At 39.3% G+C, this 25,498-nt stretch overlaps 1 long non-coding RNA gene and 1 other non-coding gene across 2 annotated transcripts; one reads left to right on the top strand and one right to left on the bottom strand.

Annotated features, from left to right (window-relative positions):
* The first annotated feature begins 700 nt into the window (after window positions 1–700).
* LOC133044641 (uncharacterized) lies at window positions 701–17,195 on the top strand. Its single transcript, XR_009690011.1, has 6 exons — window positions 701–1,201; window positions 4,877–5,031; window positions 7,779–7,816; window positions 7,942–8,091; window positions 13,516–13,589; window positions 14,711–17,195. It is a non-coding gene; the product is annotated as an uncharacterized LOC133044641 (long non-coding RNA).
* A 7,622-nt stretch (window positions 17,196–24,817) lies between these two features.
* Window positions 24,818–24,924, bottom strand: LOC133049593 (U6 spliceosomal RNA). Its single transcript, XR_009691409.1, has one exon. It is a non-coding gene; the product is annotated as a U6 spliceosomal RNA (small nuclear RNA).
* Window positions 24,925–25,498: the final 574 nt, after the last annotated feature.

Here is a 25,498-nt window from a genome sequence, read left to right as displayed (position 1 = left end):
CCACACTTTTTATCCTATTCCTCATCTCTCTATTTACTCCTTCATCCATTTATCTTGATTCTGCTGTAGCATTTCTGCAGAAAAAAATCCTTGAATCCTTCTTTGATATTTCTTTTATAAATTCGATTTTGCTGAGTGGTTTCCTTTTTAACAAATAAAAGTATTGATCATCTTTCCTTATACAAGTTCACTTAAAATATTTGAAAATAGGGATAAAAAATGATGAGAACGAATCTATTATTAAAAATATTTATTGAACACTGGAGGAAGCACAGGCTGGAGGGTGGATTGAAATAATGAATTTGATTCCTAGAATGTCGTATTGAGCTGGTTGGGTGTTATCCAGTATGTCATTAAGGCAGTTCAAAGTACAGATATGAAATTCAGGGAAGATTTCAGGCTGGGAGTAGAGTGATAACAAAATAATGTGACTGTGTATTAGATACTGCACTGGGAGATTTAAATTACTTTCCTTATCTAATCATGTTTTTATAAATTAGGAAATTAAAGCAGAAGCTGTTATGCAGCTTAGCCAGGTTAATAAGTGGACTCTCCAGAGTCCACACTCTAACCTCTCCTGTGTACTTCCTCTCTCAGCCTCTCTCAATTTCAATCTCTCTTATTCCTAATTTGGATATAGGGATATTTTGGCTTATTTTCCTTAGGAGATGCATATGTTTTAATGTATGACCTGGGTTCGGTTCCTGGGTTGGGAAGATCCCCTGGAGAAGGAAATGGCAACCCACTCCAGTATTCTTGACTAGAGAATCCCATGGACTGAGGAGCCTGGCAGGCTACAGTCCATGGGGTTGCAAGAATTGGACACGACTTAGCGACTAAACCACCACCACTTCTAGCTCTAGCCCAACTATTAGGGGATTAATTCATAGTCTTAATGTTTGATTCTTTTTCTCCCTCCTTTGGACCTCGTGGCTTGACTTTTTCTCCTCACAGGTTTTCCAACAGCAAAGAATAACAATCTCAACCACATGTCATCCAAGTAAGAAAATAGTTCTTAGTCTTGACTGAAAGGATACTGAATTCCCTATGTACCCGGTAAGGGGAGTGTCTTCTTTGGTGATCAGTAGACAGGCTGGCCTCTCTGGACACCTCCTCATCTGTGACCACGGTAGTTACCGTGAGAAGGACATCTGACTTCTGATACGCAGCCAAGAAGGGAAATTAGAGGCTGGTTCTTCTGGTGAGTTGATAAAGGGGTCCATGGGAAATGAAGAGGTGAGGACAGGGAGTATAGACACTTCGAAGGAGTTTGGTCTGAGTGGTGAGAGATCTGTGCTGGCAGAGATTTGGTGCTGAGGGTGCGTTTTCTCTAAGTTAAGAGAGGCTTGACTATATTTAAATGCTGATGGAAAGGAGCCTGCAGATGAACACTGTTAATTTTTTCATGCTTACACATTCAGATATGTTTCTTTTTTTATGCTGGATCTCTGTGCTTCCACTTCTATGTGGTGTTATTATTTAAAATTTTTTCTTGGAGTGTAGTTGATGTACGATGTTGTGCTAGTTGCAGGTGTATGGCAGAGTGAATCAGTTATAGACATACACATATCCACACTTTTTAAAGATTCTTTTCCCGTATAGGCTATTACATTACAACATATATTTTTATACATATACATAAGATAATTTTAGAAAAATAAAAAACTATATAAAACAGTCAAAAAAGAATGAAAAAAAAATCACTTGGAATGTCACCATTGAGAGGTAGCGGTTGTTAACCTTTACTGGCTTTTGGGGGGATATATATATGCATATGGATATAGCAGGTCTTCAGTTCCTGTGGTTCTGTTCCAGGGTCTCAAGAACTGTGTATATTTCTCTCTTTCCCCCAGCCAACACTGGAGCAGATACAAAGATTTAAATCTCAGCTTAATTTCAAGACAGAAAGATACAGTTGCATGCTTGCTGAGCTATGGTTTCCCTCTCCCAGAGACCAGACAAGACAGGGCTGGAGGAGAGAAGGAGGGGTTGAGTGGAGTTGGAGAAGATGAGGGGTCACAGTCCTCGAGTTGCATGTTGAGGACCTGGGAGCTGCCTGTCAGAACTCAGTGCTGAACCAGTTCTTGAATGTGGACCCACACAGTCCATTTATCCTATAGAAAACTCTCTACAACAATCCTGGGCTCTTCCAAAGCCTCCCTGGGCAGGTGGTACATTGGGATCTATGATGAGGCTGAGCTCCCTCTGGACCAAGGATAACTAGGCAGAGTCATTGAGGACCTTCCTAGGAGCCACTGTGACGAGTGGGATCATTGCCACTGTTAATATATGTAAACTGTTTACTGAATGAGCTGGACTTGGTAGGAGGAAATAAGGGAAACAATATTTTTCTCATCACCACCTTTGAAAACCTTCTCTATAAAACCATTTTTTTCCACCCCCAGAAGAAACTACAAACAGTTTTTATTACCTTTTCCAAACACTGTCAAATAAATAAGAAGTCAAGTATGGTATCAAGGCCTTCCCAGGTGGTGCTAGTGGTAAAGAACATGACTGCCAATGCAGGCGGCATAAGCGATGCAGGTTCTATCCCTACGTTGGGAAGATGCCCTGGAGGAGAGCATGGCGACTCACTCCAGTATTCACGCCTGGAAAATTCTGTGGACAGAGCAGCTTGGCAGCCTGCAGTTGCAGAGTCAGACATAACTGAAGCAACTTAGCATGAATATACATGATATAAAAACTCTAAACTTTTATCCATTTAAAATCTTTCCCTTCCCTTATGGACTATTCTGGCCTGGAAGCATACATTTTTGGGATGATTGCCAATACCTCCTGCTATATATCCCTGACCCCCTCTCTCCTGTGTTGATTTGTGGGAAGTCCTACTGGTAGTCTCTCTCAGGGAGACCTAGTAAGCCTTCCTCCCAAGTGCACTCGATCTCTGACCCACAGGGAAATTTGCCCTGCCAGTGTCTGGACATGTGGGCTGTGACCAACAGAACCATTTTGATTTCATTTGTAGAGCAGTGTGACAGGATAGCTTCTTCTTTTGGAATTTTCAGGAGAAAGATTGATATCACTCCCCATTCCTTCAGATCCAGAGGACACATGTCATACCCCCTGCATGTTTCTCTGGAAGTCTCTCTCATCTAGTTTAGCATGAAGGGAGGAAGCAAATTCTTCCTCCTCAGCACACAGACATTCCTCTCCATAGGAATTCCCAGTGATGGGGATGAATTCTGAGGTTACTCTCATAGAATCTGGAGATGGGGGATGACAGAGTCCTTTGAACTATCTATGCTCTGCATAGATAACACCTTGCTTTAGAAGTGAGGGTGCTTGTGAGTGCTAAGTTGCTTTGGTTGTGTCTGACTCTTTGCGACCCCATGGACTGTAGGCCTCCAGGCTCCTCTGTCCATGGGATTCTCCAGGCAAGAATACTGGAGTGGGTTTCCATGCCAACTTCCAGGGGATCTTCCCAACCCAGGGATTGAACCTATGTCTCCTGAACTGCAGGTGGATTCTTTACCGCTGAGCTACCAGGGAAGCCCAGAAGTGAGGGTACTTGGTACTTATTATTATTATTTTTTTTTAGTTTTGGGGGCTTTTGCCAAAACAAAGACATAAAGGTCCCATTCAAAATTCAGTTACATGCATAGGACACAGACACATTCAAAAGAACTTTGTCATGCTATACATAGACTGCTTTTTTCAGTGGACACTATACTGTAATAACTGTACATGCATATCTTACCTTAATGGAGTATAATTTTCATTTTAATTATTAAATGAAATAATTGAAAGCTCATACAAAAATTCAGAAAATATGGAAAGGTGAAATTTCCTATTTGCTATTGAAATTCTCTCTGTAAAAAGTCATTTTATTTTCTATGTGTCTTTTGAAATTTTTTCATTAATTTTTATAAGTTGGAGGCTAATTACTTTACAGTACTGTAGTGGTTTTTGCCATACATTGACATGAATCAGCCATGGATTTACATGTGTTCCCCATCCCGATCCCTCTTCCCGCCTCCCTCTCCATCCCATCCCACTGGGTCTTCCCCGTGCACCAGCCCTGAGCACTTGTCTCATGCATCCAACCTGGGCTGGTGACCTGTTTCACCCTTGTTAGTATACTTGTTTCAATGCTATTCTCTCAGAACATCCCACCCTCACTTTCTCCTACAGAGTCCCAAAGTCTGTTCTGTACATCTGTGTCTCTTTTTCTGTTTTGCATATAGGGTTATCGTTACCATCTTTTAAAATTCCATATATATGCATTAGTATACTGTATTGGTCTTTATCTTTCTGGCTTACTTCACTCTGTATAATGAGTTCCAGTTTCATCCATCTCATTAGAACTGATTCAAATGAATTCTTTTTAATGGCTGAGTAATATTCCATAGTGTATATGTACCTCTTTCCAAATTTTTTAACACCAATGTATAAACATATGTATAGACAAAAATTAGGAATAGGACTATATTTTATTTACAGCTCAATGACTTAATGCTGACTTCTCATCTTGTGCATTGCTCTTATTTTATTAGTATATACAGCCTTACCTCATTGTGAAAAGTGGCAACCTCCTATTTCAAAGAATGAATATACTTTCTTTACTTCAGCCACTTCTCTGTTGATAGATTTTTGGAGGCCGTTTCCAATTTCCCCCTATATTAATAACGCTTAAGTGGAATTCCTTGTGTACATGTGTGAATATTTTTGAATGATAGACTCTTAGAAATTGAATTGCTGGCTCAAGGGATATGTTCCTTTAAAATACTTTCCTTACTAACCTTTTGTTTTATCATATGTTGTCAGAAGACTAATCAGCTTTCTTCTGTTCAGAATGGCTCTTTCCATGTTAAAACTCCAAGCGTAACACTCATGGCCTGTCTTCACTCCTAAGCAGAACTGACTCAAAATGAGTGGGGAGTTTGGAAGAACAGATTCAACAGGTGCGGTGGGCTGAGCACCTGTTCTCCTTCCCTTGGGACCCAACCTGCCCTTGGAGTGCATCTGTTCTGCAGTCTTCCTCCCATGCTGGGGGGGCCTCCAACACGATCTGTAAGTAGATGGGCAACTGTATTTAACTCTGGGATCCAGTGGTAGAAAGCTTCTTCTGTATAGACATGAGCTTTGTTTTCCACTATCAGATATATAAGTATCTATATATAGGTAGTATCTATACATAGGTAGTACCTATATATAGGTAGTATCTATTTTTAAAATTAATTAATTTATTACTTTTTTTTCTTTTGACTGTCCTGGGTCTCAGCTGTTGAGAGGACTTTCTCTAGTTGCAGCGAGTGGGGTCTACTCTCTAGTTGCAGTGTGCAGGCTCCTCACTGCAGTGGCTTCTCTTGTTGGACAACATGGGCTCTAGGCAACACGGGCTTCAGTAGTTGTGGCACAAGAGTTTCGTTGCTGCGTGGCATGTGGGATCTTCCCAGACCAGGGATTGAATAATCCTGCATTATAAGGTGGATCCTTAACCACTAGACCACCAGAGAAGCCTGAATGGTAATATCTTAATCAACCTTTGCCATATTCCTTAAAAAGATCAACTTTTTATTCTGAAATGCTTTCAAACTTCAATAAAAGTCACACAAATAAGCAAGAAAACTTGTATATACCCTTCACCCAGATTTCCCAATTGTTAATAATTTACCACATTTGCCATATTATTCTCTTACTTATTTTTATTATTTTCAGTCATTTGTGATATGACATCCAATTACCTTTAAATAAATAGTGTATATTTCCTAAAAACAAATACATTAATTGAGATAAGCATAGTATACCCATCAAAATCAGAAACTTCACACTGATACAATACTACCATCTATTCAATATTCAAATACTGTCAGTTGTCCCAATCATATCCCTTGTAGCAGAAAAATCAATAACAAAAGAAAACCAGCAACAACAACAGAAATCTCTTCTGTAGTGCCTGGACTTTCCAGGATTGAATCTAGGATCATGCATGATATTTGGTCTTCATATCTCTTTAGCTTCCTTCAGTCTGGAAAACTTCACTGCTGTATCTCCAGGTCCAGAAAAATCCCTCAATTTAGTATTTGTTGAATGAATTAACACCAAATACATTTCAAGTTAAAAAACTAAAAGAAAACTTTTGGGACAGGTGTTGGGAAACTCAAGAAGAAATAAAAGCAGGACAGGGCTACCGCCAGAAATGAGACTTGCTCTTCCCCCAGGAATCCTGGAGAACCTTGAAGCCAGGAATTAATAAGCTTGAGGAGAAACTGACAGAGGGGATAATCATAAAGATAAATAAGCAAATGACTGTTCCTGGAATAGCCAGGCTAGTCATCCCCCCGCCACACCTCATGTTTACAGAGTGACTGACTGAAGGGTTTGCTCTGGAATGAGCAAACAGACAGAGGAGTGAACCAGGGCCTCTCGTGACTCTGGGGCTTCAGATGGTTACAGAGGAGAAAAGAAAGGTAAAATTGTTCTTTGGGGGGACACTGGCTTACCTGTTGACCCCATTTCCATAACATCTACATATCTTAATAAGAAACCTTCTGTCAACATCCTCATCATGTTTGCTCCTTTAGGCCTTCCAGAAGAAGGAAAGCCATCTATGATGGAAACCTGTGCCAGCTATTTACAGCATGATAAAGTGGTAGGAGAGAAAGAACTAAAGGTGCCTCATTTAAAACAAAGACTTACCAAATATTTGCAGAAAAAGAACAGTTTGAAAAAAAAGAATCAAGATAAAAATATAGAGTAACTAATAGGGGGGCTTCCCTGGTGGCTCAGACAGTAAAGAATCCGTCTGCAATGAAGGAGACCCCGGTTCAATCCCTGGGTCAGGAAGATCCCCTGGAGAAGGGAATGGCAACCCACTCCAGTATCCTTGCCTGGAGAATCCCATGGACAGAGGCTATAGTCCATGGGGTTGCAAAGAGTCAGACACGATTGAGTGACTAACACTTTCACTTCAATTCATGATGAAGCAAATGTTTTTTCATTTCACACAAAAATTATTATTATTTAGGAAACCTTGAGTGGATATTAAATTCATAAAACTAGGGCAGATTTCAATGAAGAAAGGCAAATTTCTAAACAAGAAAGATTTATAATTTTAAAAGTAAAACAATGAATAGGAGGGCTAAGTAACTGAAAGCACATGACTGAAAGCCAAATCAGTAATTTGGAAAAGAAAGGATTTTTTTTTTGTAATGTAAAGCAAAAAAGACAACAGAAATAATGGGACTAATGTTAAGAGATATAGAGGATATGTCCAGGAGAATATATATTCATTGAAAAGAGAAAGAGAAGAAAACAGAAAGTGAAAGTGAGTCACTCAGTCGTGTCTGACTCTTTGCAACCCCATGGACTGTAGCCTGCCAGGCTCCTCCATCCATGGGATTTTCCAGGTAAGAATACTGGAGTAGCTTGCCATTTTCTTCTCCAGAGGATCTTCCTGACCCAGGGATCAAACCTGTGTCTCCTGCTTGGCAAGCGGATTCTTTACCACTGCACCACTTGGGAAGCCCATTATTATACATCATAACAATACAAATTAACAATATCTGAAATAAAATTATAATCTCATCAAAATTTTGCAGACCAAATAGGAAAGAGGGGTAAATTATATATAAAATTATACGTGACACAGGTCTCATTTTTTGCAGGGGAAAGTCATGGATATTATTGTTGATATTGATATAAAAATACTAAAATAGGTTTGTTAGAAATATATTTATCAACAGAATGAGTATAGTATGGAGTTGTGGCAGTGTGTTACTGGCCTACTCAGTATCCATTCTTGGTTTCTTCCATAGATGGAGAATTCTGATGAAGTTTTCTAGCCACTCTGGCAGTAAGTAGTGGTCTCATTAGTAAATGTAAGTGGAGTGCTGTGTGAATGTGTCAGGAAAGGCTTCTCAAAAGGAGCTGATTTACCTGACCTTTGCCCTTTGTGCCTGTTTTCTTCCTACTGCTTAGAAATCATCCACAAGGCTAACGCCCAAGCAGCTGCTTTATGACCTTGAGAAACGGTGGTTATGTTCTAAGAACCATGGAGCAAAAAGAGGAAAGATGGCTGGATTCCTGAAGACAGTGGAGCCTCCTTTCCAGTCTTGATATAACTGATGTGTACTGACTTTAGTCTCTAGACTTCTTTTGCTTGGGAAAAAAGTAGTCATGTCTTTAAGCTGCTTATTTTGGAATTTCTGTTTTATGTAGCCGAACTGAATTTTAGCTGATTTAGAATCTTCTATACTGGGAAAGGGAAAAGAGGAACAACAGCAAAAAGTTTGATCCACCCAGGTGACGGTTGAGAAGGCAAGGAAAAAAAAGAAATCAAGAACAAGAAAACCAAGTAAAGAAATGGCAGGGTTAGAAAGTGAACTGAAATCATTGATTTCTTTTGTAAGAGACAGATCACAAAAGTTGAAAATAAAGGGATAGTGAGAGAAATGTTAGGTAAAAGAGATGGCAATATTAATATATGGCAAAATAGAATTCAAGACCAAAATACTTAGGGGAATATCAAGTGCTATTTAGATAGCTTAAATAGAAAAAAGGTAAAATTCACCAAGAGGATAAAGTAGTTACCAACATTCATGCACTGAATTTGCATTGAAACAAAACAGACACTGTTAAAAATATGAAGAATATTTGACAAAGCCATGATCTCTGTAGGAAGTCTCAGGAAGTGATGATTCATGTGAACTGAATATAATTTTATATATGGAAGATCTGAATAACAATAGACAAGTTTGCTTTGAATGTTATACCCAATGGAAAGAGAATAAACACTTTTTTCAACACCCATAGGACTTTACAAAATTGATTAAATACTATGTACCAAAGAAAATCTGAATTAATTATCCAAAAAGAGATTATAAAGGTCACATTCTCTTAATACAGTAAAATACAAGTTAGAAATTAAAAATGAAAGGGAGCTGATAATAATAATAAAAAAAAAACCTAAAACTAACCATCAGGGTAAAAGAACAATGTTCTTTATAATTTTGGGGTCAAGAAGAAAACCGAAACTTAAATTATGATTGTTCAGAAAGAATGTTATATGAACCCTATACATTTCTCCCTGGATTGAAGTCAATGGAGTTTTTAAAGGATTCCTGGTGTTTAGTGCTTTTATGAGAGATGAATACCTAGCAAAAACAAATTCAGGTTTAGTGGTTAGGAAATGGCCAACCAAATACCCTGAGAAAAAGAAGAGAGGGGAATGTGAATAGATATAAAAATAGAATTAATTTAACTAAATTGAAAAAGAAACTAATATCCTATAATGGAAAAGAATCTGAAGCTGTACGATTGAAACTAATACAATATTGTAAATCAACTATAGTTTATAAATAAAACTGAAAAAAAGAAGCAATCCCAATAGGAAAATCACAGCTCTCCCAGGCATCTCCCTTTCTCTCTGAAGTGTGGCCCACTCATTCCCATAGCTGTGCTCCTTAGAGTAACAGTGGAGGACGCTACCATGTTGATCACTTTGGACTCACAGCAGTGTCCAGACCTGTCACTTACCACTCCTCATCTGAGGAGTCCCGGGTCATCTGTCTACCCGTCCTCTTTATTTCAGTGACAGAACTCTCAGTCACCCTGCCTCCTTCATGGAAGACTGGCCCTTGGATGTTCTCTCTTCTCTTTTCTTTCAAGTTTCTGGACAACCTCAAGGTTCATGTGTGTGACCCACCTGCAACCTGGGTTTCCAGTTTCTTGAGCTCAGCATGACTTTTATCCCAACTCCCATGCCCGACAGTGACCTGATCTTCGCTCAGAGCTACTCCACTTCCGAAAACACCCACTCTCTGACCACGATCTCCTTTTCTTCTAACTCTATTATTGTGATATTTTCTTTATATCTCTTTTTCAAAACTCATTTCCTTGACCTAATTCTTTCTTTTTTGTATGTGCCCACTCCAGCCTTTACTTGCTTCCATTTCCAGCTTAAGTTGCACAGTCCACCCACTTTGACAACTCTTCTGCCAATACGTTGTCCTCACTGACTCTGCTTTTGCAAACTTGACAAAATTTTGACCCTTGATGAACCCAGTTATTTACTTTCTCTGGTCCTATTCCAGGTATATTGAGCAGATCTATAGAGGAAAAGATACAAAATTATAAAGACAATATATTTAAACTTCTGGTGTGTAATCTCAATTAAACCTATCCCATCACATCATGTCTCACCCACAGCAGGTAATTCCATCAGCTTCACAGAGAAAATAGAAGGCTTTGGACATATATTCCCTATATTTCCTGGTAATACTTGCAATCTTACATATACTTACACCCCACCTTTTTCTCCTCTTCTACAGTGACTGTGTGAGAGTTTTTACGTCTCTTGTCTACAACTGACTCTTCATCTATGTTCCCAATTCCCATCTTCTGCCTTCTCGGGAATCTTGCTCTATTGATTATCTTCATTCTCTCCTGAACTTTCTCCTGGCATTAAAAACAAAACAAAACAAAAAAACAGCAATTAGAAAACCTACAGACTGGGAGAAAATATTTGCAAATAATGTGAACCATAAGGATTTAATTTCCAAAATTTACAAATAGCTCATACAGCTCAACATAAAAAGCAAACAGACAATACATTTAAAAAATGGACAGAAGATCTAAAAGATATTTCTCCAAAGAGGACATACAGATGGCCAACAGGACATACAGATGGCCAACATGAGAATATGCTCAACATCACTAATTATTGGAGAAATAGAAATCAAAACTACAGTGAAGTATCACTTCATATGGGTCAGAATGGCCATCATCAAAAATTCTGCAAATAAATGCTAGAGAGAATGTAGAGAAAAGGGAGCTGTTGATGGGAATGTAAATTAATGCAGCTGCTATGTAAATAGTATGGAGGTTTCTTACAAGACCAAAAGTAGAGCTACCATATGATCTAGCAATCCCACTCTTGAGGATACATCCAGAGAAAACTCTAATTTGAAAAGATACATGCACCTAAATGTTTATATTGGTGCTATTTATAATAGCAAAGACATGGAAGCAACAGAAGTGTCCATTAACAGATGAATAGATAAAGAAGATGTGGTGTGTATATATAATGGAATATTACTCAGCCATAAAAAGAATGAAATAATGCCATTTGCAGCAACATGGATGGACGTAGAAATTATCATACTAAGTGAAGTAAGTCAGAAAGAGAAAGACAAATATATGGTATTACTTATATGTGGAATCTTAAAAAATTGTACAAATGAACTTAATTATAAAACAGAAACAGACTCACAGGCATAAAAAACAAATTATGGTTACCAAAGCAAAAAGGGTGGGGAAGGATAAATTAGGAGCTTGGGATTAAGCAATACACACTATTTTACATAAAATCAATATAGAACAAAATCCTATTATATAGCGCAGTGTGATCTGGCTTCTTCCTACCACCTCTTCGGCTTTTTTAAAACCCCTTCTCACTCTCAGTCTGTGTCCTAGCCCTGTAGATTTTCTTTCAGTTCCTTGAGCATACCTTGTCTCACTTATTCCTGGGATTTTGCACATGCTGACTATTTTTTTTTTAAAGAAAAACTTTATTTTGTATTGGACTGTAGCTGATTAACAATGGTGTGATAGTTTCAGGTGAATAGCAAAGAGACTTAGACATACATATACATGTATTCATTCTTCCCCTAACTCCCCTCCCATCCAGGCTGCCACATACATTGAGCAGAGATCCCTGGGCTATACAGTAGGTCCTTGTTGGTTATCCATTTTAAATATCACATGCTGGTCATTTTTTCTGAAATGTTCTCTTCCTCTTCACTTCCAATCTCCATATTGGATCCCCAATGCTTTTTACATCTTTCATCAAATATCACTTTCTCTGGGAAAGAGATATCACTATTCTTTAAGGTTTGATTAGGCAGAGTTCTAATAAACTTTAGAACTAAACTTTATTTATTTTATTTTATTTTAAAATAAAATATCCTGGACCCTATAATATCATTTCATAACATTTACTGATTTGAAATCTACTAAGAGATTTATTTTGCTGAGCTTCTCTACTCTTGCTTCTTCCAACAAGACAGAGACTTCTTATTCAATGTTGAATTCTGGCATCTGGAACACGTCAGGCGTACAAAAACCACTCAACATTCATTTTTTGTGGGATTGATTCAGTCATTTGACTGACTCTTTGGCCTCAAGGCAAAATGCAGAACTTTAGGAAGCTTAATTGGACCCTATGGGAAATACATTTTATTTGATTTAGAATCCTAAATGGTGACATTTGTTAGGCCCAAATTTAAATTTTGAAATTTTCCACTCAGGAGAGATGAAATCCACAGTCATCAGTGTCAAAGGAAAATGAACCAGAGAGAAATTTTCACTGTACACAAATATTTATCCTACCCTGCCCCTCACCCAACTAGAAAACATGGTTCAGTGAGGGTCTGCAGTCTGCTCTGGCCTCCAAGAATTTACTGCCTCTCCTTGAAAAAGAGTGAAGAGGGACCTTGAGCTTCTTCCTCTAGAGACCAATACAATGATACCCTTCAGTGGCGAAGTCTAATCCATAAAACTGAGAAAAAAAACATTTAAGCTCTATTAATGCAATTCTGCTTGGACACCTTACTTAGTTTAGGTATATTAGCAAATATCCCTTAGTTGAATAGTTTTTTTTTTTTTTATTGAGGGATTGGATTATTACCGTGTAATTTTGTATTTTCTGTGGTGGAAGCAGACAGTATAAAATGCTTACCGTGGGTACTGAGTAAGGTGGCCATGTCTTCTTTGCCTAGGACAGTCCCATTCTAGGGTTATTTTTTCCTAGTCTTCAGTCTAGGTTAACATCTGACCTGGAATTTTCATATTTTAATAAGATATTAATATGATTATTTATAGTCACATTACAGTAAACTGAGATAGTTTGATAGATCTTCGCTGTGTATTTGTTGTGGTATTGTTGAGAAGTGTGAGAAACCCATATTCTCACTTTGAAGTGTGAATAAATCTGAAAGACAGCTTAGTGATAACCTTTCCTTCTTCTTACCTTTTACAGATGCAATTTGACTAACACTTCCCTTTCAGGGCCTGCAGGCAGGGCACTTCTTGATAAAAAAAATAATGCATTTACTTGGAACAATGAGGGACAGTTATTTCCTTCAGGTTTTGGATAGTGGTAGGAGAAATATTTGACACAATACTTCCTGCTGGCCATTTGGGGTGTCAGCCAATTATATAATGGCTTGTGAAGTGACTTGTGAAGTGCAATAAAAACCAGGGCATAGGTTGACAAGAGTCAGCAGGAAACTTGGACGTTACATGAGATATTTGTGAGAGACAGAGGCTGATCAGTTTTGTGATAGATTCACAGTAAATAGCCTGATGTTCTTAGCTAAGTGATTTCGTCATTTATTTTTTGGTACAGATCTCATTTCCTTATTTTGTTTGGCATTGCTTTTTAAATTTTGAACACTTTTGACAGCAATGAATTAAAACAACAAACAAAAATGAAGTACTTAATATTCATTTCCCTTTTTTTTTTTTTTGGTTATGTGGCATTTGGGATCTCAGTTTCCCAACCAGGAACCAAGCCCACTCCCCATGCAGAGGAAGCCAGGAGTCTTAACAACTGGGCCGCCAGAGAAGTATGATATTCATTTATTTTTTCTCTCTCTTTTTTATTTACTTATTTTATTTTTTTATTGAAGTATAGTTGACATACAATATTATATTAGCTTCAGGTATACAATATAGTGATTCAACACATACACATTATTAATTGATCAACATGGTAAGTTTAATAACCTTATGTCAACATACAAAGTTTCTGCAATATTATTAGTTTTTCCCTTTCTTTTTTATTTTTTAAATTATAAAAGTATGATGACATATTTACAGGAGACTTGGAAAGTATAGAACAAAGTTGTTTATAGTTCCACTATATATTATAATTAATTTTTTAAGTAGATAAATTAAGATTTTTAGTTGGAGGTTCAATATCAAACTCTCAAAAATTAATAGAATGAATACACAGAAAAAGTAGAAGGATATAGTAGACCTGAAAGGCACTATGGGCCAATTCAACATAATTAAGATTTACGTAATTTTCACACAACAGTGGGATACAAATTCTATTCAAGTTCCCATAAACTATAAACTAGGAGTCATTGGAACATATTCAGGGACATAACAAGGTACAAAAATTTCATGGTCTAAAGGTATTGAAATCATACAGAATCTGTTCTCTCATCACTGTGGAATGATGTTAGAAATCAATATCAAAAGATATTTGAAAGTAACCCATGTATTTTTCAAGTGCAATGTGACATTTACCAAGAGAGCTTTGACTTAGTCACTGAAATCCTCAATAGTTAGAAAACTGCAAAAAATACAGAGGGTGTTTGCAGAGAGGAAAGCATTTAAATGAGAAATTAACTGATATTAATTTCCTAGAGAAAGTTGTTGAAGGACATGAAAAGGTGTACCATGTACCAAATGTTTGTTCACATTCACTATCCATTATGGGGACCACAGTGCTATGGTTTGGATGTTTGTGTCCCTGTAAAATTCTTGGGTAGACCTCATGGATGCCCCTTCTACTATGTGAGGATACAGTGAGAAGTCACCAATGGACCAGGAAGGGGGCTCTCACCAGAACTTGACCTTGCTGGTGTCTTGATCTTGGATGTCTCAGCCTCCAGAATTGAGATATAAAAATTTCTGTTGTTTATAAGCCACTCAATTTGTGGCATTTTTGTTTTAACAGCCTACAGAAACTAAGACACATTTGTCATATAACTGACCACATGAAAGCAAGAAAATACAAGCCTACCAAAGAAGCACTATAATCTTCAGGTTTGTAGTTATTCAAAAAGACTGTGTTTTGAGATGATTTACATCTGCAGCTGCAGAAAGCACATATTTGTATTACTCTGTGGAAACATGACTTTTCATTTAGATCAAATGTCTGTTCTAAACTAATTTTGCATTTTGAATTTTGTTGAGCATGTGTGAAAAGCGAACTTATAGCTGTTAAGCTATTGGTTCCATTAACAAAGGAACTTTGCAAACATTTAAAAGATACCTGTTTGAGACTTCCCTGGTGGTCCAGTGGATAAGAATCCCCCTGCCAACGCAGGAACAGAGGTCCGATCCCTGCTCTGGGAAGATTCCACATGCCTTGGGGCAACTAAGGCAGTATGCCATAACTACTGAAACTCATGCTCTGCAACAAGAGAAGCCACTGCAATGAAAAGCCCAAGCACTGCAACTAGAAAGTAACCCCCACTTGTCACAACTAGAGAAAGTTCTCATGAAGCAATGAAGACCCAGTGCAACCAAAAATAAATAAATAAATAATATCTATTTTATGTCAGTGTTATTGGATATTTCAAGTAGAAAATTAATTCCAATAATTCAGTTTTGTTCTCATTCAATTTATGGAATCAAAATGAAGATTTTGGAAGTTCATTAGACATTATTGTGAATGCTATTATAAATTTAGCTAAGCAATTTATGTTTGAAAAGGAAATCATGTGTTTTTGTGGTGATAATACGAGTAAAGTTTTTGGAGGATCATAATGTTATGGTAAAATATATATTAAAAAAAAAAACCCCAAAACTATGAAGCAGAAAAGTACCTATGGTGCATATATAATTTATAACTGAGGCAAAATAAGTGACAATATTTTACCAATCCAAACAGAGTTATAACTGTAAGAATTTACAAACATATATATTAAATTTACTAATATACATATAATTACAAACTTATACATGTGTAGACGTACATATAGGCTTCCCTGGTGACTCAGCAGTAAAGAATCTGCCTTTAATGTAGGAAACACGGGTTCAATTCCTGGGACAGGAAAAATCCCCTGGAGGAAGGAAATGGCAACCCACTCCAGTATTCTTGCCTGGGAAATCTCATGGACAGAGGAGCCTGGCAGGCTACAGTCTATGGGGTCACAAAAGAGTTGGACATGACTTAGTGACTAAACAACCAATGTACATATATACATAATAAATACACATACATAAACATACATATATAAATTTTATATGTATGAGCATAGATATTTATGTATTATATTGTGCAATATATTATATATATTATATATGTATGAGCTAAGATAATTTATGAAGAAGTTGATGTCATCAACCTAAATGTTCTACAATTGTATTAAGTTTTTAAAAGTGAGTTGATTATTATAGGTATATATTCATAAACAGTAACCTGTGAATTGTGAGTGCATTTTGCTTAAAATTCATTGGAAACCTTTAATCAAAATATTCATTGAATGATATGCCAAAACCTCAGCATTTGAAGTTTTTAGTAAACTGCAATAATGGAAAATACAGTTTGCTTGTGGAGACATTGAAATTTATTTCCACAAAAGCAAATGAAAATCAAACAAATCAAATGACTAGCAAACAGTTTACAAGGTTTGATTTTGAGAATTTAGAATATCTCAACTTTGCGAAAAGAATGTTTTGGTAGAACTCGTATATTGAAACAAACAAATTGATATTCTTTTCTGGAATTAGATGAAATTGAGTAGAATCTCAATCTGGTGAAACGTTCTAAGAACCATAAACTAAAGATTACTTGTCAGTTCTTTCTGCCTTCTAAAAATATTTGTCAACATGTTAAAATACAGTTATCTGTGAAAATATTTACACATTTCAAAAGAAAAAATTAAGATAGAGTATTCTACTTGGCAGAATTTTCTGAGTTTACCAGGTTACTTCAGCAATTGTAAAGAGTATTTTTCTCACTTAAAATATTCTGGTCCAATAGCTGATTGACACTGTTATACAGCAGAAAGTAGCGCAACATAGTAAAGCAATTATCGTCCAATTAAAAAAAAACTAACCATGCTGTATTTCAGGGCCTCTCGCCTTCTGAGATGGCCCACGCTCTTGTCTGTGGAGTGTTTCTCTTTAAATAGATTCATTCCTTACCTAAACACACATACATGGTCTACAGAAAAGAGTTAAATAAAGATGCCAACAATTTCAGATTTATTATTCATAGCTTGCAAATTTGGGAATGGTCACTGACAATTTTAATAAGAAGTAAAAAATAATAAAATACTGTTTAAAAATATCCTTCAGAATAAAAGTGACATGGTGTTAGAAGCAGAGATGGTTGAGAAACAGTTAAAACCTGTGAATACATTCCCAGAAGAATTATTTTTCTTATGTTATTTATGTTATTTTTAAATGTATGGTTTGAAGCATGGTGTGTTTATTACATCCTAATAAATGTGCAATGTCAATGCTTGCACTTGTATTATAGCTTAATATTAAAGTTAACTGATTGTTAATCTGTAATTTTTTGTGCGTTGCTCTCTGGAACTGTTGGAAATAAATGGTCTTCAGAAACAGTCCACCTTGAACTCCCTGGGTGAGAGACATTTAATCACATTCCCTGCCAACTTCTGGGGACCTCTGGAAAATACTGGGTCAACAAGATCAATATATCAGAATGTTTAATCCTTGAAACAATTTCTTTTTTAGAGATAGGTCACCTGGGTCTTTTAAAAACATAGCACTGGGAGCTGGCCTTTCTATCTGTGTCTGATTATTCAAAAGAGAAAAAAAAGAGGAAAAAGGTAGTGAAACTTCTTGTGACAAAGCTGCTCTTAGCTGTCAGGTCTGACCCCCACCCCCTGACCCCCCATGGAGAGGAAAAAGTCAAAGCAGGATTTGGGGAAAACTTCTTTGCCAGAATCCATGCCTTCCAGAAATCAAAAGGGATAGAAAATTCAGAAACACCACTCCATGACTAGTTCAGTGTTAAGCAATAATCTCATTTCCTGAATTTTTAGATTCTTGGATCATGGTTTGAGTCACCTGCACAACAAGTGATTCTTTGCTAGTTTTTCACTACATATTAATCTTCTTTCAGAGGATTCAAATGTTGAAAACATTTGATTCATTTTTTAAGAGTGGTAAGAATTTCATATAAATTGTTAGAGAGCCATGAGAAGACCCCCAGCAAGGCTGAAACACTTAGAAAGTGAAGTTTCTACCTGCCTGGGAAGTAGGTGAATGTTATTCAGGGGCCTGCAGGGAATATGTGCTAATCCAGTGTGGTTTATTACAGACATTTAACTAATAATTTGAATAATAATGCAGTTTGTGTAGAATTGTTCATATGTTCCTTTTCCCCCCAAGCTTTAAACTTTTTATTTTGTATTTGGGAATAGCCAATTAACAATGTTGAGGTAGTTTCAAGTGAACAGCAAAGGAACTCCACAAAACATGTACATGTATCCATTCTCCCCCAAGTCCCCCTCTCATCTAGGCTGGCACAAAACATTGAGCAGAGTTCCATGTGCTATACAATAGATCTTTGTTGGTTATCCATTTTAAATATTTTAAATATAGTTGTGTTCATATGTTCATTTAAATGGAAAAGAGTCTGGCAGAGAGTCCTTAAGCACATATGCAGTTCTAAGAATCCCAACCTGCCTATTTGGTATCTATAATTCTTCAGTTGAACAGTGTTAGGGAAAATCACATGCGGGCTGGTCCTAGTTTATATTTATTACTACAAACCTACACTGGGCTCCTATCTCTGCCTATCAGTCTTACAACATTTCTCCAGTAAATATGCTCCCCATTTACCCAATTAGCTATCTCACACAGTGCTTTCCTTCTCAAACCTTCCATGAACCCTCAGCTCCTTTCCATGCTCAAGGTCTTTGCATAATTTCAACCATCTTTTCTACTGACTGTTTCCACCTCTTTCCCAGGTAGCTCTTCTGACACGTCTGTACACCTTACTGGTGGCTCCCCACTGAACGCTGCACAGGTGTCTCAGATTCAGTATCATCTCCACTCCCTCTGTCATTCTCACCTCCCACCCCCGTAACTGCTGTTTTGTTTCTCACTTGGCCTAATGATGTGAGCACATTTTCAAATGACCAAGTCAGAAATCTTGGGGTTTCCCTGCAGGGTCCTCCGGATTCTTTCCCTGTCCTTATTTTTAGTGCCACCCTTTTATTTGTTTATTTTTAGTGCTACCCTTTCAGTCCAAGCCCTTACTGCATCTCACCCTGATAAAGAACAGTCTCACATTGGGTTTGTTTTCTGATGATCTGGTCCTTCCTCCAAATGCTGCCAGAATAGTTTTTAAAATGCAAATTTGGTCTTGTCACTTCTTGCTTAAAATCTTCCAAAGCCTCTCAACTTCCCTTTAGGATAAACTCTTGCTATTTAGCCGAGCCAACATAGCCTTTCATGATCTGGCCCAGTCACAATTTCAGTTTTTTCACTTTTTAAACCCTCATTCAGACTTTATGCTTTCGAGACAGATTTTTTTTTTTTTTTTAATGTTGCTCAGTAAATCAAGGTTTTCCACTAAGTTGTTAAATTTCCTCACATTGTTCTCTAAACCCGAGAGCCCTTGGTGGATTTAATAGATGTCTAAATCTACTCATCCTAAAGTCTCAAACCAGGAATCTCTTCCTACCTGAAGCTTTTCCTGGAGTTCTCTGAATCTTCCCCATCCTTTCCAGTCTGGGTCAGGGATGATGCCTGTGGGCTTCGTGGTGCCCTATCGAGTGTGGCCTGCCTGAGGTTCTCTAGGATGGGTAGGATGGGCTCTGTGAAGTGTCAGAAGGACGGTGAAGTCACCATGGCTGGCTGGGTGGAGAACAGCCCTGGTCCACCTGAATGGCTGCTTCTTGTAGGGGCTGGTATGCAGGAAAGAGGGTCAGGTAGGTCTGCAGGAGACAGCAGGCTCAGTGTGCATGCACGCATCGCTTCAGTCGTGTCCAACTCTGTGCGACCCTACTGACTGCAGTCCACCAGGCTCCTCTGTCCAAGGGATTTTCCAGGCAAGAATACTGGAGTGGCTTGCCATACTCTCCTCCAGGGAATCTTCCCGACCCAAGGACTGAACCCGTGTCTGTTACGTCTCCTGCATTGGCAGGTGGGTTCTATACCACTAGCGCCACATGGGGTTCAGTATGAGGTGGAAATAAAGTGAGCAGCAATTGTAGGGGCTGAGCCAGTTGGTTCTCTGATCAGGAGGGTCCAGAAAGAGATTCCTGGCACTGAGGGGTGGAGGGGGTTGGGAGTGGGAGGTGGGACAGGAGAGATAGATATGGACCCCACGTACTCTCATTGGAAGAATGTTTTGCTGGAGAGAAGAATCTGGCAGATCCCTATCCTCAAAGGATCCACAGTCAAGTTTGGGATTAAATATGAGTTAAACAATATGAGATTTATCTGGTTTCTAACGGGAGATATCCAGAAGAGATAGAATGAAGGTCTGATGTGCTTTAGGGTCAGTGGGAGGAGAAAAGGGTATGTGACGATAAATATTCAGAAGTAGTGTAGACTGGGTTGTTGACTGGATGAGGAGAGTGAGGGTGTGGATAAGGGTTGCATGTCTGAGAGTTTGAGTATGTGAGTGTGTGTGTAGTGTATGAGTGGATGGTGGTCTGTGGACAAGGGGAGGAGCTCTGACTCTAGGACCCAAATGGTCTCCAGCAGCAGAGTGTTAGAGTCAACCATTTCAAACTCTGTAACTTGCACAAGGTTAGATCCCTGGGTCTGGAAGATCCCCTGGAGAAGGGTTTGGCAACCCACTCCAGTATTCTTGCCTGAAGAATCCCATGAACAGAGGAGCCCAGTGGGCTACAATCCCTGGGGTGGCAGAGTTGGACACGACTGAGTGACTAACACTTTTCACAAAAGAAGAGGCTGGGTCTCCAAAACCAATATCAGAATAGCCACAGAGCAGCAGCCTCTGCTGTTGCTAAGTCACTTCAGTTGTGTCCGATTCTGTGTGACCCCATAGACGGCAGCCCACCAGGCTCCTCTGTCCACGGGATTCTCTAGGCAAGAATACCAGAGTGGGTTGCCATTTCCTTCTCCAGCCAGAGCAGAGTCTTTCCAAATATCACTATCACTACTTACTATCTACCCATTTCTCTAGTTGCCTCACTCCTGACTCCAGGAGTTACCAAGCAAATTATTCACAGAAATGGGAGTTTGAGAGATAAGGGCATGTGTGCTGTAGTATTGTCCCCCACTATTCTGTGATAGGCCCCGGGTTCAAAGTTATTAACTGCAAGGGAAAGGAATGAATCCACTTTGTGTGTTAGGGGAGGGACTATTAAGATGAAGCCTCCTCCTCTTTGCTGTGTCCTGCGGAAGGGCTGTTCTCTGTGAAGTCCTATAGGAGCTGATGAATAGCCATCTATTTGCCCAGTTGTGTATCCTTCACCCACCAGGCTTTTCTGAACTTCTTTTTCCCATTTTTATGCCCACTTGTGCAGACCTTGCCTGGGAGTGGGAGGGGTAACAGAGACTCCAAAGAGAGAAAGTTGGGACTCATTGGGATCTGACCCATTGGAATCAAGACATAGAGATAGGCTGTCTCTGTGAGGGCCATCTTACCCTGACTGCTGTGATTGACATGACTGCTCTCCACCAGGCACCTGTGATGCCATTTCACGTCCTTGATGCCCTTGACCCTTCAACTTTGCCTCATGGGGACATATGACCAGAAAGCAATGGTACTGAATATTTACTAGATGCCTCAGAAGATCCCTGCTTCAGTCCTTGAGAGTCAACATGTGGCAAATCTTGGTCTTTTGTGGGCCGATTTGACTTTTGGAAACAGTTGTTAAGCTGTTTCTTGCTCCCACATGAGCTTTGTCGAATCATCTTCTCCTGTTCTTTAACCACACTCTGGGCAGATACCATGACTTTCTAGTCATGTGATTATTTAAGAGTCCATTTTTGAAATTTACTATCAAGTTTAGTATAAACCTCATCTGCTTTCTTCCTCCCAGTACAGGCAAGGCGTGTGGCTGGAGGGAGTTGGGAGGGGGCAGTTCTGTGGCCTGGTTCTGGAATACTTCATATCTGCCGGAGGCCCCAGCTGACATTTTCTGTTCCACTCCACCTTACACTATCCTCTCTGGCTCTCCATTCAGTTGTCAGGCACTGTGCTGTGTTTAGTCGCTCAGTCATGTCTGGCACTTTGCCATCCCATGGACTGTAGTCCTCCAGGCTCCTCTGTCCATGGGGATTCTCCAGGCAAGAAGACTGGAGTGGGTTGCCATGCCTTCCTCCAGGGGATCTTCCCAATCCAGGGATCGAACCCAGGTCTCCCACATTGCAGGTGAATTCTTTAATATCTGAGCCCAAGAAAGCCCTGTTAGGCACTGGGGTAAGAGAAATTAATTTGATAAGATTCTTCCTTCAAGAAGTTTATAGGGTGGGACTGGTACTGAGCTTTATGTAAACAATGTTGAGATTAATCTAAACTGTAATAGGAAGCCTCTAAAAGAGAGGCAGAATAGAGTAGGATCAGTGGAAGTGGAGGAAAGGGGGTGTGTTGGGTAAACACTCCAGGGTCTGTAAAGACAGGACTCGGGAGCTGGCCAGATGTGGGGACGGTGCTGAGTGCCCGGGGGTTTCCCTGTAAGTGAGTAAGAGGGTGACTGGCCTATACAGGCATGGGGGAACTTGATGGGGAGGACAGGGATCCAGGGGGGGCATTGTGTGTGTGTGTGTGCGCGCATGTGTACACAGGCAGATGTGCATAGGTGTGTTTGCAGGATGTGCACACAGAAGTGGGTCTTCTCATTCTCCGTGGTGTATCATTGAAAACACAGTGGGCCCACTGAAATGTTGTGAAGTAATTAGCCTCCAACTAATAAAAAAAAAAAAAGAAAAGAAAAGAAAACACAGTGGGGGCGGGTCCTGCTATCCCCACCGGGCTTTTTTCAGATGGAAGCTGGCCCGCAGGATTCCTGTCTCAGAATTTACAGCAGGAAACGCCTCTTCAGCTTCAGCCCTCCCCACTTTTCTATTGTTTGAGACCCAGGGATTGAAGCGGGTGTACTCATGAGAACGAAGGCAGGGATCTGAGTGGTAAAGACCTTCTCATTGATTTTTTAAAAGTGACCTAAATTTAATGTTCATTTCAAGTGGGCTTCCCAGGTGGCACTAGTGGTAAAGAACCCCCCTGATAACGCAGGAGATTTAAGAGACGCGAGTTCAATTCCTGGGTTGGGAAGATCCCCTGGAGGAGGATATGGCAACCACTCCAGTATTCTTATCTGGAGAATCCCAAGGACAGAGGAGCTTGGTGGGCTACAGTCCATGGGGTCGCCAAGAGATGGACACTACTGAAACAATTAGCGCCAGCACATGGGGACAGAGTGGGAAGTCACAGGATGGAAGAGGTAGGGGTTACTCCAGAAAGGGTTATTTGTTTTCTCCTGAGATGGCTAATAAACATACTCCTACCCTTTGTATTGGGTAGCTTGAGAGCCTGTCCTCCCTGGACCTGCTGTGGAAGGTCCTAATGATTGTATGTCTGACTGTCTTCACGCCTTCATGTTCTTTCTCTAGCACCTGGGTGAGAGCCTTGTCCCAGAGAGTAAGAGATAGATAGCACAGAACTCAGCGAAAAGAAATGGCCCGGATTCCTCCAGGAGCTGCTAGCACCTCTCATCTCCAAGACACATGTATAAACTGTCTTTACATGAGTCATCTCCCCCTGACTACTCTGACTTCACTGGTCCTTCTGCCAAGGCCCACAGTAACGATTGGTTTCCCTGAATAGATGCAAGCTGGTATGACCAGAAGGCAGAGAAGTCGACTTACCAGAAAAATGCCTGAGAGAATAAATGTTCCAGACTTTGAGTACTCTCAGGTGACACATCGCAGTCCTATGAAGTTTGAGTTGATGTTTGGAAATAGTCAAATGACATCAGGCTCCAATGGTAAGATACATGAGGAGAGAGATTTAGGTTGAAAATAGGGCTTGATAGAAGTAAACTTACATAGAATGGATAAAAAACAAGGTCCTACCGTATAACACAGACAGCTATATTCAATACCTTATGATAATCATAATGGAAAAGAATATTAAAAAAAGAATGTACACGTGTGTGTGTGTGTGTGTGTGTGTGTGTGTATGTGTGTGTGTAGAGCTTCCCAGGTGGCGCTACTGGTAAAGAACCTGTCTGCAAATGCAGGAGATGTAAGAGGTGTGAGTTTGATCCCTGGATCAGGAAGATTCCCTGGAGGAGGGCATGGCAACCCACTCCAGTATTCTTGCCTGGAGAATCCCATGGACAGAGGACCCTGGAGGGCTACAGTTCATAGAGTTGCAAACAGTCAGACATGACTGAACGACTTAACTCGCACATATATGTGTAACTGAATCACGTTGCTGTAGAGTAATAATTAATACAACATTGTAAATCAACTATATTTCAATTAAAAAATTAAAAAAACTATTTTATGTGTTATGCATTGCTTATATTTAAAAAACTGAAGTTTTAAAATAAATAAAAACAAAATTAAAACATTAAGAAAAGAAAAATGAAAATAGGGCTTGATGGCACCAACATAATGTTTTCTAGTCTGCATGGTTTGCAAAAGAGCTTCAAAAGGTCATTTTAAAAGGGAAGCTTCTACAAGCATTTTTAGAGCAATGAATGTTCGAGTCCTCCACCCCCAGAATTTATTGAAATATAATAACATTATGTGAGTTTCAGGTGGTTTGAGGTGTACAGTGTGTTGATTTGATACACATATACTGCAAAATAATTACTGCCATAGTACTAACCACCACCTCCCTCTTATCACATAGTTTTTCATTTGTTTTTTTGTGGTGAGAAAATTTAAGATCCATTCTGTTAGCAACAGTCAAGCATATGATATGGTATTATTAGCCATAATCATCATGCTGGACATTGAATTTTCAAACTTGTTACTTTTATAACTAGGAAATTGTACACTTTGACCAATATCACCCCATTTCCCCTAGCCCATGGTAAATACCACTCTGCAGTCTTTTTCTCTGAGTTAGACTCTTTTAGATTCCACATGAAATTGGTCATTGCATGCTCTTTTGGGTGTCATCCTTGCCCAGGGGCCATGCTAATCTTCCCTGTATCGTTCCAATTGTAGTATTTGTGCTGCCGAAGCGAGCACTGCATGCTCTTTTGGAGTAAGCGCTTCGTCACTCCGACTTATTTGGAGAGGATAATGGCCACTTTGATGTAGAAATTCCAATCTATTGGTGACAAAGCTGTTTTCACCTTGTCATTGCGTATCTTGGACTTGATTTTACCTAGCAAAGTCAGGGGCATATTTAGTGGAAGCTAAGTTCCTTCACCCTAAAGAGATGGAGGGCTGGCGTATCATTAGATCGTGGGAAGTTGTGGGGGAGGGAACTTCATAGATTTCTTCCTTCTGGGGATGTACTGAAGGAAGAAACTATGAAGCAGTTAGAAAGAAGGGTGCGTAGAAATTAGGGCTGCCAATCTAGAGATTGTTTACTGTGGATCTTGGATATAGAAGGGGAGAGACAAAACCAGGACAAATCAGCTTGGTGGAATTGATTTTGGGGACCCCTATAAATGAAGAGTGGCATAAATGTGAGGTGGAGGGAGTTATTTGGAGCCTGGGATGGTTCTTACAGGAGGCTGTGATAAGAGGGAACCCTAAGCAGGAGGGAAGGGGGCTGCAAGCTTACCTCTCTGCCTCGGTCTACTCTTGGCCCTTG

The sequence above is a fragment of the Dama dama genome, chromosome 3 (assembly GCF_033118175.1).
Source record: "Dama dama isolate Ldn47 chromosome 3, ASM3311817v1, whole genome shotgun sequence".
Lineage (NCBI taxonomy): Eukaryota > Metazoa > Chordata > Mammalia > Artiodactyla > Cervidae > Dama > Dama dama.
Note: the sequence above shows the minus strand (reverse complement) of the source record. Positions and strands in the feature narration are given on the sequence as shown.